Genomic DNA, 14579 nt, shown 5'->3' with positions numbered 1-14579 from the left:
CTCCCAAAAATTTGGGAGGAAAAGGAGGGGTGTGTCTTAAAAACTGAATGTAGCTTACAGGGAGGTGGAGAATGGGCACTGTGCTGGCTGCAATGGAGGCTGTGCTGGCGGCTGTGCTGGCTGCGGTGGGGGCTGTGCTGATAGCTCTGCTGGCTGCGGTGGGGGCTGTGCTGGTGGCTGTGCTGGCTGCGGTGGGGGATGTGCTGGCAGCTGTGCTGGTTGTGGTGGGGCTGTCCTGGCTGTGGTGGGGCTGTGCTTGCAGCTGTGTGGGCAGCTGCACTGGTGGCTGTGCAGGCGATTGTGCTGGAGGGTTATGGTGGGGGGCTGCGGAGCAAGACAGTGCAGCAGGTGTCCCAGATGCACAAATACACTGTGTGCAGAATTATTAGGCAAGTTGTATTTTAGAGGATTTTTTTTATTATTGATCAACAACTATGTTCTCAGTCAACCCAAAAGACTCAAAAATATCAAAGCTTAATATTTTTGGAAGTTGGAGTGGTTTTTTTTTAGATTTGGCTATCTTAGGAGGATATCTGTTTGTGAAGGTAACTATTACTGTGCAGAATTATTAGGCAACTTAATAAAAACCAAATATATTCCCATCTCACTTGTTTATTTTCACCAGGTAAACCAATAGAACTGCACAAAATTTAGAAATAAACTTTTCTGACATGCAAAAACAAAACCCCAAAAAATTAGTGACCAATATAGACCCCTTTCTTTATGATGACACTCAACAGCCTACCATCCATAGATTCTGTCAGTTGCTTGATCTGTTTACTATCAACATTGCGTGCAGCAGCCACCACAGCCTCCCAGACACTGTTCCGAGAGGTGTACTGTTTTCCCTCCCTGTGGATCTTACATTTTATGAGGGACCACAGATTCTCTATGGGGTTCAGATCAAGTGAACAAGGGGGCCATGTCATTATTTTTTCATCTTTTAGACCTTTACTGGCCAGCCACGCTGTGGAGTAGTTGGATCCAAGTGATGGAGCATTATCCGGCATGAAAATCATGTTTTTCTTGAACGATACCGACTTCTATACCGACTTCTTCCTGTACCACTGCTTGAAGAAGTTGTCTTCCAGAAACTGGCAGAAGGTCTGGGACTTGAGCTTCACTCCATCCTCAACCTAAAAAGGTCCCACAAGTTCATCTTTGATGATACCAGCCCATACCAGTACCCCACCTCCACCTTGCTGGCATCTGAGTCGAAGTGGAGCTCTCTGCACTTTACTGATCCAGCCTCTGGCCCATCCATCTGGCCCATCAAGAGTCACTCTCATTTCATCAGTCCATAAAATCTTTGAAAAATCAGTCTTAAGATATTTCTTGGCCGAGTCTTGACGTTTTATCTTATGTTTCTTGTTCAAAGGTCGTAATTTTTCAGCCTTCCTTACCTTGGCCATGTACCTGAGTATGGCACACCTTGTGCTTTTTGATACTCAACTAACGTTGCAGCTCTGAAATATGGCCAAACTGGTGGCAAATGGCATCTTGGCAGGTTCACACTTGATTTTTCTTAATTCATGGGCAGTTATTTTGCACCTTTTTTGCCCAACACGCTTCTTGTGACACTGTTGGCTATTTGCCATGAAACGCTTGATTGTTCGGTGATCATGCTTGAAAAGTTTGGCAATTTCAAGACATCTGCATTCCACTGCAAGACATCTCAATATTTTGGACTTTTCAGAGCCTGTCAAATCTCTCTTCCTAACCATTTTGCCAAAGGAAAGCAAGTTGCTTAATAATTAAGCACACCTTATATAGGGTGTTGATGTCATTACACCACACCCCTCCTCATTACAGAGATGCACATCACCTGATTTACTTAATTGATAGTTGGCTCTCAAGCCTATACAGCTTGGATTAGGACATGTATAAAAATTATCATGTGATCAAAATACTCATTTGCCTAACAATTCTGCACACAGTGTAATGGCGCACAGAGTCGGTGCATTCACGGTGCTCTTGGCTCAAGATCTGATCTGCGCATGTGCTGCCTTTGGCCCATTGATCTCCCAGCAGCGGACTTAAGGAAAATTGCACCTGGAGGTGATGCATGCTCAGATGGGATCTTGGCTTGTCATTGAGCCAAGAGCTCAATCTTCACAAATGCTGTCTCCAGTGCAATTTCTTTGAAGTCCACACCACCGAAAAAGCATCACTGCCAGCACAGCCCCACCACTGCCAGCACAGCCCCCACCGCTGATAGCACAGACCCCACCGCAGCAACTGCATCATCGCCCTACTTTAGCAACCCCCCTGCCTCCTGTGACCCTGCTCCACCACCAGTGCCGACTCATTCTGGTAAGACACCACTGGAGTATAAGATGGACCCCTTTTTTATCTTTCAATTTGGGGTGTGTCTTAAAATTCGGTGCATCTTATAAAATGAAAAATATGGTAGCTCTTATTTTTGGATCCACTACTGGCTTAGGCTCAAAAAATTGCATCAAGCACAGTGGTGTTTTTTAAAAATGCTGAAATCACCGTAAGAGAAAATCCAAAGATCTTAAATCATCACAAAATCCAAAGATCTTAAATCTTCACAAAACTCAAATTTGACAGATCTGCAATGTGCGACCCAGGACAAGCCATAATATCAATTCTTCTATATATAGTTGTTAGCTCATAGCCTGATGATCTCAGCTCTTGGCCATTACATTCTCACATTTACTGATTAAGCATACTGTACTCATATAGATTTAATTTTGTAAATCAGCAAATGTAACACATGATAATTAATGAAACATAGTAATATATCTTATTATGGTACGGTGGCATCTTCCTCACCTCCCAGCAGACTGAAATTCCATTTTCCCTGATTGTTGCTTCCTGTAAATGTCCAGAAATATATTCAGTCTGTAACAATACTGCCCCATGAACCCCACTAATGGGATCTTTTGAAAGAATACAAGTAGTATTTGAAGAAGTGTGGTTTTTCTTATAAATATAAGCTACAATGCGTGTGTGAATATAACCTTATCCTTAGAGTAAATAAGACCAGTTTTGAGAGGGTTGAGGGGGGAATCATAGTGTATGCTTAAAGGTTGTAGACATCTTGGCACTGTGTTTTTTATTTAATTTGCTTACTAAAAGATCATAAATTGTCATCATTAAACATTTTGTCTGTATAACTCCTTCACATAGCTGGCTGTCCTGCTGTTTTTGGAATAGTTGCCAAAAGCAAATTGTTGTTAGCTTCTGACAGCTAAGGCCTGATTTATTTTTTCTTGTTTATTGAGAGCTTGTTTTCTCCTCTCAGATTAACACAGTATAAAAGATAGCAGAGAGAAAAAGGATGCACAACAGGACAATCTATATTAATGACTGGAAGAGCTACCATTACAGACTCTGCAGGGGAGTAGAAGAATCACACATGCTGTATCAGTGTAAAGAGGGTGAAAAGAACCCAAAACACAGTCTGCATTTGTTGGGGATCATAAAGAGGTCATAAGACCTGGGATAGAGAAAGCAATGAAGTTCTGTAGGTTCAAGAGAGGTAGTCATGGCCTCAGCACCTTGGAAGTACAGACCTCACATTCGGCATATATTACCGTGAAGGACATCTGCCCATAAGAAGATAGCTGCATCTTCATATCAGGGCAAAGCTTGCTGTGTGAAATTTAGTGCAACTATTTTAATTTAAGGTTAAAGGGAATCTGTCAGTAGGATTAACCCTCCTTAACCATCTACTATATATGGAAATGGAGGTTATAGAGAGTTGAAAAAAATGATACCTTGATATCTGTGATCCAATGTTTCATTCCAGAGTAATCCACATTTTTATTAATGTGTAAATTAGCTGTTAAAATTAAGAGACCAGGCATACATCTTCTGAGAATCTGCCTCCAGAGTTTATTTTAAATTAAAAGGGCATTACAAGTGTGAGACGTGTAGTGACTGACATCCCGCTCTCCTGAATTACATGTCTCATTGGTAACAGTGGAGGTAGATTCTCAGGGATATCTGTGTACAATCCATAGATGTTAATAGCTCCTTTACGTACTAAGAAAAACTAGGATTTCTCTAGAATGTGACATCGAATTGTACATATCAAGATATGATTTCATTTAAGACCTTTAATGAATAACTTTAGTAAAAAATGTTTTTTTTCCATGGCAAAAGTGTGCATAACTTTTAAACATCCAAGTAAGTAACACATGCAACACTTACACTGGTACTAACTGAATGTTAGGCCCCATTCATAAGTGCAATTTTCGATTACATGTTCTATTATTGGGTTTGTGTGTGTGTGTGTGTGTGTGTGTGTGTGTGTGTGTATGTGTGGATCGAATATATGCCCATTATACAAGTGCTTCTCAATAAATTAAAATGTCATCAAAAAGTTAATTTATTTCAGTAATGCAATACAAAAAAGGGAAACACATATATTGTATAGAGTCATTACACACCGAGGGATCTATTTCTGTTAATGTTGATGATTATGGCTTACAGCCAATGTAAACCCAAAAGTCATTATCTCAGAAAATTAGAAAATTATATAAGACAAACTGAAAAAATTATTTAAACCTAATCAAGCATAGTGATACTGTGGTTATTAAACCAGGTATTGGTACTTTTGGCAGTGTGGACAGGTGCCAAGTCCTGCTGGAAAATTAAATTTTCATCTACAAAAAGATTGTCGGCAAAGGTAAGCATGAAGTGCTCTAAAATTTCCGGCTACAAAGCTGCGCTGACTTTTGGTCTTGATGAAACACCGTGGACCTACAATAGAAGATAACATGGCCCCCCAAACCATCACTGATTGTGGAAACTTCACACTAGACCTCAAGCAGCTTGGATTGTGGCCTCTCCTCTCTTCCTCCAGACTCTAGGACCGCGATTTCCAAATGAAATGCAATATTTACTTTCATCTGAAAACAACACCTTGGACCACTGAGCAACAGTCCAGTTCTTTTTCTCCTTGGCCCAGGTAAGACTCTTCTGGCGTTGCCTATTGGTCATCAGTGACTTGACACAAGGAATGCAATAGATGTAGTCCATGTCCTGGATACTGTGTGTTACGGTTGCTGCGAGCACTGGAGACTATGTCCAGATTTCTTGCTACTGCACATGTGCGAGCGCTGGAGACTAAGTCCAGATTTCTTGCTACTGCACATGTGCGAGCGCTGGAGACTAAGTCCAGATTTCGTGCTACTGCACATGTGCGAGCGCTGGAGACTAAGTCCAGATTTCGTGCTACTGCACATGTGCGAGCGCTGGAGACTAAGTCCAGATTTCTTGCTACTGCACATGTGCGAGCGCCGGAGACTAAGTCCAATCTTGGAGCCATTGCACATGTGTGGGTGACATCATCGCTGACACGAGGTCACATGTCTCTGACACCTTCTATGCCGATTGGTCGCTGGTCATGTGCTTGTGACGTCTTGCTCGGTGATAGGCCAGCATGACGTCACTCCTGTCGTTCTGGCAGCGGATTGGCTCTGGTGTCCTCCATCTTGGATGAGGCACAGAGTCTATATAAGACCCTGACACACGCCGCATGGTGCTCAGTCCTCTTGGTTCATGCATATGAGTAGACGCTCTGTGCGCGTTCCTCTAGGCATTCCTCTGTCTATGCTAGGTGAGCGCTACCGGCAGGGTAGCGTTCTTATACCTTACAGCTTCGGCTGCTGTCCGTATCCTTACCTCTTAGGGGAGCGGACATAGGCAGGTGCCTGAGGCACATGGTCTGGCTGGGCCTTGTGATTCTACTCGTAGGTGGACGTTGCCGCTAGGGTAACGTTCCTTATACTGCGTCTGGCAGTTGTTCGTATCCTCGCACACTAGGGGAGCGAACAGAGGTAGGAGCTTTGTGCGGCTTACGCTGCTGTTCGTCTCTTTTGCACCACTAGAAGAGCGGACCTAGGCAGGTGCCATATCTAGTGGTTCGTGTCCTCGCACACTAGTGGAGCGAACGCAGGTAGGAGCTTTGTGCGGCTTACGCTGCTGTTAGTCTCTTTTGCACCACTAGAAGAGCGGACCTAGGTAGGTGCCATTTCGCACACATTGCCTTTGTCTCTGTGATTGTTAACAGAGATCATTCCACACACCCTCCAAGTAAGGGAGGAATTGCTTTACTTACTTATTATATCCTTCTGTGAGTTAACAGAGGTATTGCACTCTGCCATAGTCTGCAGCAAAGTCTTTGCACGGTGGACCCTGACTGTCTGATACTCCTTTCGGTTATTATCAGACAGCCCCCCGTAACATTAGGACTGAGCCAAGGGTCTGGCAGTTATGGCAGAATATCAGCAGTTACACCGTTACATACAAGTACTTGAGTCACGGCTCAAGAGTATAGAGGATAAACCTCAGACCATGGTGACATCTGCACATGATCCTCGACTTGCTCTGCCAAACAGATATTCTGGCGATGCCAGATCATGTCGTGGTTTTATTAGTCAGTGTCAGATACACCTAGAGGTCAACTCTTCTCGCTTCTCTACGGAGAGGTCCAGAGTAGGCTTTATCATCTCATTACTTCAGGACAAAGCCTTAGAATGGGCGACTCCCCTATGGGAGCGCTCTGATGTGGTTACTCTGAGACATCAAGACTTTCTTGATGCTCTTAAGGCGGTATTCATGGGTCCGCAGGTTACCCATGATGCGGCCCTGAGACTGTTAGATCTATCTCAGGGTTCGTTATCCACTAGTTCTTATGCCATTGCTTTTAGAACTCTGGTGGCAGAACTAGATTGGCCAGAGAAGGTGTTGATTCCTATCTTCTGGAGAGGGTTGGCAGGCTATGTCAAGGATGCCCTTGCTACTCGTGAGGTCCCTGCTTCTCTGGAGGACTTGATCACAGTTGCAACGAGGATCGATGTACGCCATAAGGAACGTAGACTCGAGGTCTCTTCCTCACGCCCTAAGCATCGGGCTATTCCAGTTGTTGAGGGTCCACTACCATCTTCCTCAGCATCTGAAACATCTCCCACTCCTATGGAGTTAGGTCATACGTTCTCCAGACTACGCAAGTCTGGTCCTCCTATATGTTACGTATGTCGTCAGGCTGGGCACTATGCCAACAAGTGTCCTAGTCGTCAGGGAAACTCCCTGGCCTAGTAACCATTAGAGGGGGGTTACTAGAGACGTCTTCTGCACCCTCTAAGTGTTGTATCCCAGGTCAGCTCTCGTTATCTGAGAATACATGGCCTATTATGGCTTTTGTGGATTCCGGAGCTGACGGGATTTTTGTGTCCTCAGGATTTGTAAAGGGACACAATATTCCCTCTATCATGTTAGAGGCGCCTATTCCTGTCCGTGTTGTTAATGGAACTATGTTGTCTGACTCCATTACATTGAGGACAGTTCCCTTGCGCCTTTCCCTGTCTCAGGGTCACATAGAGGAGATTTCTTTTCTTGTTTTGCCTGAGGGTATAGACGACGTCCTTCTGGGTCTTCCATGGCTTCGGACTCATGCTCCTCACATTGACTGGGAGTCTGACAGCATTATTAGTTGGGGTTCGAAATGTCAGTCCCGATGTCTTCCCTTACCACCTAAGGTCGTTGCGGTTGCATCAACTGATCTCTCTCCCATACCTACACCCTATTTGGATTTCGCTGACGTGTTCTCCAAACAGGGTGCTGAGGTTCTTCCACCCCATAGGCCGTATGACTGTGCCATAGACCTTATCCCAGGTTCGGTTCCACCTAAAGGCAGGGTTTACCCCCTGTCGATACCTGAGTCGGAGGCCATGTCGACCTATATAAGAGAGAGTTTAGAGAAGGGGTTCATTCGTAAGTCTGTCTCTCCCGCGGGAGCTGGGTTTTTCTTTGTTCGGAAGAAAGAGGGTGATTTGCGTCCCTGCATAGATTACAGGGGTCTCAACGCAATCACAATAAAGAACAAATACCCATTACCTTTAATTTCGGAGCTCTTTGACAGACTGAGAGGAGCTCAAGTTTTTACGAAGTTGGATCTGCGGGGTGCGTATAACTTGGTACGAATTCGAAAGGGTGACGAATGGAAGACCGCTTTTAACACCCGAGACGGTCACTATGAATACCTCGTCATGCCTTTTGGGTTATGTAATGCACCCGCAGTATTTCAGGACTTCGTAAACGATGTGTTCAGGGATTTACTGTTATCCTCAGTAGTGGTGTATCTGGACGACATCCTGATTTTTTCTCCTGATCTGGAGACTCATCGTCAGGATGTCGTTCGTGTCCTTTCCCGTTTAAGGGAGCACTCATTGTTTGCTAAACTCGAGAAATGTGTATTCGAGCAGTCCTCATTGCCTTTTTTGGGTTACATTATCTCACAAGAGGGTCTGGCTATGGATCCTGCGAAGCTCTCTGCTGTCCTGCAATGGTCCGAACCTCATTCCTTGAAGGCGGTGCAACGCTTCTTAGGATTCATAAATTATTACAGGCAGTTCATACCCCATTTTTCTACTTTGGTGGCCCCTTTGGTGGCCTTGACTAAGAAAGGTGCTAATCCCAAAGCCTGGTCTACTGAGACATCTCAGGCTTTTGAGGCAGTAAAAAGACACTTTTCAACTGCTCCCGTTCTTCAAAGACCCGATGAGAATAAGCCCTTCCTCTTAGAGGTTGATGCCTCTTCAGTGGGTGCTGGTGCGGTCTTGTATCAAAAGAACGGTGCAGGTAGAAAAAGGCCGTGTTTCTTCTTTGCTAAAACCTTTTCACCGGCAGAGAGAAACTATACCATTGGGGATAGGGAACTGCTCGCCTTGAGATTAGCCTTGGAGGAGTGGCGTCACTTGCTGGAAGGAGCGAAACATCCTTTCCAGGTCTATACAGACCATAAGAATCTGACGTACTTACAAACCGCTCAGCGTCTGAATCCTCGCCAAGCCCGCTGGTCCTTGTTTTTCTCCCGCTTTCACTTCTCCATCAACTATCTGTCTGGGAGTAAGAATAACAAGGCAGACGCCCTGTCTCGCTCTATGCTTTCTACCCAGGAAGAGATTGACGAACCTCGTCTTATCCTTCCCTCCAGGGTTTTTCATACGCTCTCCCCTGTGACGTTAGACCAAATCCCACCGGGCAAGACCTTTGTTCCGCCTGATCGACAGAATGATATACTGTCATGGGCCCACACCTCAAAGGTGGGTGGGCATTTTGGTATTAGGCGGACACGAGAGTTACTGGAGAGGTGGTATTGGTGGCCACACTTAGCCAGCCACGTCAAGAGATATGTCGGTTCCTGCTACTCGTGTGCTCGCAACCGTCCATTACGGCAGAGACCGGCTGGGCTCTTGCATCCTTTACCAGTGCCAGATAGACCATGGGAGGTGGTAGGCATGGACTTTGTGGGTGATCTTCCATGTTCACAGGGACATAGATTTGTGTGGGTCATTACGGACCATTTCTCCCGGATGGTTCATCTCGTACCGTTATCGAGAATCCCATCTTCCAGGGTACTAGCCAAACTATTCCTCAAGCATGTCTTTAGGCTTCACGGGATGCCAGATCGTATCATTTGTGATAGAGGCCCGCAATTTACTTCCCGTTTCTGGCGAGATCTTTGTAGCCTTCTGCAAATTGAGTTGAATCTCTCTTCGGCATACCATCCGGAGACTAATGGTTTGGTTGAACGTACCAATCAATCTATGATTATATACCTTCGACACTTTGTTGCTGAGAACCACGATAACTGGTCCTCCCTCCTACCCTGGGCAGAATTTGCCCTTAACAATTCGCTGGCTGAGGCCACTGGGCAGACACCGTTCGTACTCAATAATGGGCAACACCCTAGGGTACCGGTACCGTTTCCCGCTGCTGCACCTCCTCCTCTTGTGGCCGACTGGGCAACTAATGCCAGAGAGGTTTGGGATCGGACTCAAGAGTCGATCCAAGCAGCTAAGGACCGTATGAAGACGGTGTCCGATAGGTTTCGTCGCCCGGCTCCTGTCTTTTCTCCAGGGGACTTTGTGTGGCTCTCTGCAAAACACGTGAGACTTAGAGTGAGCTCTGTCAAATTTGCTCCTCGCTTCCTGGGTCCTTATGAGGTTCTTCGACAGGTAAATCCTGTAGTCTATCAATTGAAGTTACCTGTCCATCTTAGGATTCATGACAAATTCCATGTCTCACTGCTAAAGCCGGCTATTTTACCTCACGCTCGTGAAGTGCACTCTCCTGCCTCTGATTCCTCTCGCTCTAGCTATGAGGTACGAGCCATAGTTGGTTCTAAGATGGTTAGAGGGCGCAGGTTCTTCTTGATAGATTGGGAGGGCTATGGCCCGGAACATCGCTCTTGGGAGCCTGAGGAGGCTGTCCATGCTCCCGACTTAGTTGCCGATTACCTGCGTCGCCGGGAGGGGGGCCCTTGAGGGGGAGGTACTGTTACGGTTGCTGCGAGCACTGGAGACTATGTCCAGATTTCTTGCTACTGCACATGTGCGAGCGCTGGAGACTAAGTCCAGATTTCTTGCTACTGCACATGTGCGAGCGCTGGAGACTAAGTCCAGATTTCGTGCTACTGCACATGTGCGAGCGCTGGAGACTAAGTCCAGATTTCGTGCTACTGCACATGTGCGAGCGCTGGAGACTAAGTCCAGATTTCTTGCTACTGCACATGTGCGAGCGCCGGAGACTAAGTCCAATCTTGGAGCCATTGCACATGTGTGGGTGACATCATCGCTGACACGAGGTCACATGTCTCTGACACCTTCTATGCCGATTGGTCGCTGGTCATGTGCTTGTGACGTCTTGCTCGGTGATAGGCCAGCATGACGTCACTCCTGTCGTTCTGGCAGCGGATTGGCTCTGGTGTCCTCCATCTTGGATGAGGCACAGAGTCTATATAAGACCCTGACACACGCCGCATGGTGCTCAGTCCTCTTGGTTCATGCATATGAGTAGACGCTCTGTGCGCGTTCCTCTAGGCATTCCTCTGTCTATGCTAGGTGAGCGCTACCGGCAGGGTAGCGTTCTTATACCTTACAGCTTCGGCTGCTGTCCGTATCCTTACCTCTTAGGGGAGCGGACATAGGCAGGTGCCTGAGGCACATGGTCTGGCTGGGCCTTGTGATTCTACTCGTAGGTGGACGTTGCCGCTAGGGTAACGTTCCTTATACTGCGTCTGGCAGTTGTTCGTATCCTCGCACACTAGGGGAGCGAACAGAGGTAGGAGCTTTGTGCGGCTTACGCTGCTGTTCGTCTCTTTTGCACCACTAGAAGAGCGGACCTAGGCAGGTGCCATATCTAGTGGTTCGTGTCCTCGCACACTAGTGGAGCGAACGCAGGTAGGAGCTTTGTGCGGCTTACGCTGCTGTTCGTCTCTTTTGCACCACTAGAAGAGCGGACCTAGGTAGGTGCCATTTCGCACACATTGCCTTTGTCTCTGTGATTGTTAACAGAGATCATTCCACACACCCTCCAAGTAAGGGAGGAATTGCTTTACTTACTTATTATATCCTTCTGTGAGTTAACAGAGGTATTGCACTCTGCCATAGTCTGCAGCAAAGTCTTTGCACGGTGGACCCTGACTGTCTGATACTCCTTTCGGTTATTATCAGACAGCCCCCCGTAACACTGTGTCTGTGTGTGGTGGCTCTTGAAGCACTGACTCCAGCAGCAGTCCACTCCTTGTGAATGTCCCCAAAATTTTTGAATGGCCTTTTCTTAACAATCCTATCAAAGCTGCGGTTATGGTTGCTTGTGCACCTTTTTCTACCACACTTTTTCCTTCCACTCAACTTTCCATTAACATGCTTGGATACAGCACCCTGTAAACAGCCAGCTTCTTTAGCAATGACCTTTTGTGGCTCACCCTTCTTGTGGAGTGTGTCAATGACTGCCTTCAGGACATCTGTGAAACCAGCAGTCTTCCCTATGATTGTGTAGCCTACTGAACCAAACTAAGGGACCATTATAAAACTCTTATCAAGCCTTTGCAGGTGTTTTGTGGTAATTATTCTAATTTTCTGAGATAATGACTTTTGGTTTTTTATTGACTGTAAGCCATAATCATCAACATTAACAGAAATAAACACTTGAAATACACTGCTTGTAATGACTCTTTATAATATATGTGTTTCCCTTTTTGTATTGAATTACTGAAATAAATGAACTTTTTGATGATATTCCAATTTATTGAGATGCACCTGTAGTTTATACATCTCTTCACATACTGAGTCCACAAAAAAAAAATGGCTTGTCGCATTTTGATCCGGATTGCAGATCAAACTGGTTTATTTCTCATTTTCTGTCCTTTTTTTCACAAGCTAATTACACTGTGTGCACAATTATTAACCCCTTTCATCCCCAGGCGATTTTCTGTTTTTTTGCTTTAGCTTTTTTCTCTCCTTTAAAGAACCTTAACTTTTTTTTATTTGTTTTGCGGGATGAGTTGCACTTTTGCACCATTCATTCTGCCCTATATTGCACTGGAAAACGGGAAAAAAATTCCAAGTGTGGTGAAATTGTAAAAAAAACTGCAATTCCACAATTTTTTTTTTATTTACTGTTTTCCACTATTTTGAAAAACTGACCTACTATTATGATTTTCCAGGTCAGTATGAGTTTGTAGATACCAAACATGTATAGTTTTACTTTTATCTAAGTAGTGAAAAAAAATCAGTAGTTTGTTCACAAAAAGAATTGTACATTTGTCACCATTTTCCGAGACCCGTGGCGTTCTCATTCAGGATCTGGGACTCAGTGATAGCTTATCTTTTGTGTCTTGAGTTAATGTTTCTAATTATACCACTTTTGCATAGATGCGATGTTTTAACCACCTAATATTGCATTTCAATGCAATGTTGCGGCGACCAAAAAAACGTAATTTTGGCTTTTGCCATTTTTTTTCTCATTACGCTGTTTAACAATGGGATTAAATGATTTTATATTTTGATAGATATAACTTTTAAGTTATAAGGTTTTTTTTTATTCATATTGGTTTTTATTTACATTTTTTATTCATTTTACTAGTCCCTCTATGGGTCTTTATGGGTACACACTGCGATCTCGTCTTCTGATCACAGTGATGCTTCTGCACCGCTCTGATCAGAAGAAATGCTGATTTACTGTGAGTGCTGGCGCTTTGCTGGCATTCACGGGAAACACCTCATGGCAGCAACAGGGGTCATCATCTGACCCCATGCTGCCATGCCAACCCATTGGCACCGCGATCTCACAGAGTTTGACAGCGCAAACTAAGGGGTTAATAGGCATTGATGGATCGGAGCCTCTTACCTGCACGTCTACTGATCGTGAGCTCGCATTAAAGGAACAGACATGGCCAACGACATACCAGTATGTCACTAGTTGCGAAGAGGTTAAGCAGGAGAGTATTTTTATCATACTATTATTTTATGGATATTTTCCAGTTCTAAACTATATAAACTTGAATGCTTATTGGATGAAACATATCAGGTGAAGTGTATTTTTGTAATGGGGAAGTTGAGGCCTAAGGATATCATCACATTTATCAAAGTGTGCAAAATTATTAAGCAGCTTCTCTTTCCTCAAAGATATTTAATTAACTCTTAAAAGTCAAAGTCTAATTTTTTTTCTTACAGAAGAATATAGTAATCTCAACATTGCTGCGAACATATTGGGGCATGATCACAGAAACCTCAAAAGTTTTGTTGCAACTAGTTAACAGGTTCACAAAAAACATGTTGAGGAAATATAGGTTCACAAATTTGAGAAGAATGAAACGTGAAGCGACCAGGAACCCATTATCCTGAAGTGCAGTCGTATTCCAGAACTACAACATCCCTGGAGTGTCCAGAAGTACAAAGTGTTCAGTGCTCCAAGACTTGGCCGGCCACCACTGAACAAGCCACAACAGTTGCAACATGAAGTCTAGGCTAAGAAATATCTGAAGATGGATTTTTCTAACATTTTATGGACTGATGATATGAGAGTGACTCTTGATGGACCAAATGGATGGGACAGTAATAGGCACAGACCTCCACTTTGATGTCAGCAAGGTGGAGGGCTAGTATTATCAAGATGGACTTAAAATCAACTCCCACACATACTGTCAGTTTTTAAAAGATACTTTCTTCAAGCCATGGAACAGCAAAAAAAAAAACCATGAATTTTATACACAACAATGATCCATCGCTTGCATCAAAGTTGTCCACTATTTGGCCAGCCAGTAAAGGCTTTAAAAATGAAAGAATTATGACATGGCCCCTTCCTCACCTGCCCTAGACCCTATTGAGAACTTGTGGTCCCTTCTTAAAAGGAGGTTTACGGCAAAGGAAAGCAGTTCACCTCTGAACTGCGTCTGGAAGTGATAGTTCACGCTGCCACAAAAGTTGATCATCAACAGATTAAGAAACCAACAAAACTCCATTTATGGAAATCTTATGAGGCTATATTGGTCACTGATATATATATTTTTTTTACATGTCAGAAATGTACTTTTGTACATTTTGAGTTTTTTGATTATTATTCTCACTTTAACAGATGAAAATAAAAATTAAGATGGAAAAATTACATTAATTTATTTAGTTGCATAATATTTTTGTACTCTTATAGTTGACCAATAATTTTGCACACATCGATATTTTCCTAAGAAAGACAAAACCTCACTTTTACTTTCTCAAACATTCAGGATTCAGGTTTATTAACCCTTCAGACTTATTTAC

The 14579-nt window shown here is 44.2% G+C and overlaps 1 protein-coding gene across 9 annotated transcripts in view; it reads right to left on the bottom strand.

The window, feature by feature from the left end:
• The window catches only part of DLGAP3 (DLG associated protein 3), an 827688-nt gene that overhangs the window by 217447 nt on the left and 595662 nt on the right, over window positions 1-14579 (bottom strand). The window lies entirely within an intron of this gene.

Source organism: Anomaloglossus baeobatrachus, chromosome 2 (genome assembly GCF_048569485.1).
Source record: "Anomaloglossus baeobatrachus isolate aAnoBae1 chromosome 2, aAnoBae1.hap1, whole genome shotgun sequence".
Lineage (NCBI taxonomy): Eukaryota > Metazoa > Chordata > Amphibia > Anura > Aromobatidae > Anomaloglossus > Anomaloglossus baeobatrachus.
Note: the sequence above shows the minus strand (reverse complement) of the source record. Positions and strands in the feature narration are given on the sequence as shown.